Genomic DNA, 1,614 nt, shown 5'->3' on the forward strand with positions numbered 1-1,614 from the left:
GTTTTGGGAAGGTGATGCTGGCCGAGCGCAGGGGCTCGGACGAGCTGTACGCCATCAAGATCCTGAAGAAGGAGGTGATAGTCCAGGACGACGACGTGGACTGCACGCTGGTGGAGAAACGCGTGCTGGCCCTGGGCGGCCGAGGCCTGGGCTGACGGCCCCACTTCCTCACCCAGCTGCACTCCACCTCCAGACCCAGGATCGCCTGTATTTCGTGATGGAGTATGTGACTGGGGGCGACTTGATGTACCACATCCAGCAGCTGGGCAAATTTAAAGAGCCCCATGCAGCGTTTTACGCAGCAGAAATCGCCATTGGCCTCTTCTTCCTTCACAATCAGGGCATCATCTGCAGAGACCTGAAACTGGACAACGTAAGGTTGGACCCTGAAGGCCACATCAAAATCACTGACTTTTTTGGCATGTGCAAAGAGAACATCTTCCCAGGGACCACCACCCGCACCTTCTGTGGGACCCCAAACTACATAGCCCCAGAGATTATTGCCTATCAGCCGTATGGGAAGTCAGTGGACTGGTGGTCCTTTGGGGTTCTCCTGTATGAGATGTTGACAGGACGGCCCCCCTTTGACGGGGAGGATGAAGAGGAGCTATTTCAGGCCATCATGGAACAGACAATCACGTACCCCAAGTCAATTTCCCAGGAAGCTGTGGCCATCTGCAAGGGGGTGAGACTCCCCTGACCCAAATTTCTTGAAACCTCACGCCGCCATTGCTACCACCCAGGGCTGTCCTAAGCACACATGGCATCTTGGTGCTCATCAGAAAAAAAAAACCCACTCTCTTTCCTCACACCACCTGCAAGCACAGCTTATCTAATACAGATTTTGCTAGAATGTTAAAAAAAAGGCCTAGCCAATTTATTAAAATAGTACACATTTTTGGCTTTTACTGTGTGTGTGTAGGAAAAGGAGTGTGTGTATGGCCTGTATCATTCATTATGTGAACAAAAAAAAGGTGCTGGAGCATTTGCATATTTCTAGAAGATGAGTTCAAAATCAGAGAAATGCAATTCTGCCCACATCAGCTGCCCAGTCCTGTTTGGTGAAACACAGATTTCTTTAAAAACTATGCTTTCCATTCTCCCCAGGAACCAACTCTGGCAAAACAAGACACATACCCACAGTGCCAGTGCCAGAGGGGGCTCTGGTCCGTATGAGGAAGCACACAGCACCTGGGCATACACATACAGTCCACGGGGCAGGCTGACCTGGGCTAGAATCCTCGCCCCTTCCCTAGCCAATGGACCAACTATTTCAGAAAAATTAATTGGAGACGTATGGGCATTGCTAAATCCAATCCTTATACTTGCAGTAGTGCTGTGGCAAAAAGTTGTGCTGCAATTCCGAAAACAAGAGCTTCTAATCTGACAGCTGCTCTGCGGGAGATGGATGGAAGTCTCTCCTCCAGTGCAATTATACTTCTGAAATCCCGCTGGAGGGTCAGCTATGAGTGGGTTCCAAAATGATGGCAAACAACAACAACATAGTTAAAGGAGGTAGGTCTCATGGCCTAGTGGGAAGAAGCTACGCTGCAGCCCCAAAAGTTTGCGGTTCAAATTCACCAGCTGCTCTGAGGGAGAAGGATGGGCAATCTG

The 1,614-nt window shown here is 50.0% G+C and overlaps 1 pseudogene; it reads left to right on the forward strand.

Annotated features, from left to right (window-relative positions):
- Positions 1-14: 14 nt before the first annotated feature.
- On the forward strand, positions 15-700 carry LOC102860647 (annotated as a pseudogene).
- The last annotated feature ends 914 nt before the right edge of the window (positions 701-1,614 follow it).

Source organism: Elephantulus edwardii, unplaced genomic scaffold, assembly GCF_000299155.1.
Source record: "Elephantulus edwardii isolate Elephantulus edwardi_28Jun2011 unplaced genomic scaffold, EleEdw1.0 scaffold02094, whole genome shotgun sequence".
Lineage (NCBI taxonomy): Eukaryota > Metazoa > Chordata > Mammalia > Macroscelidea > Macroscelididae > Elephantulus > Elephantulus edwardii.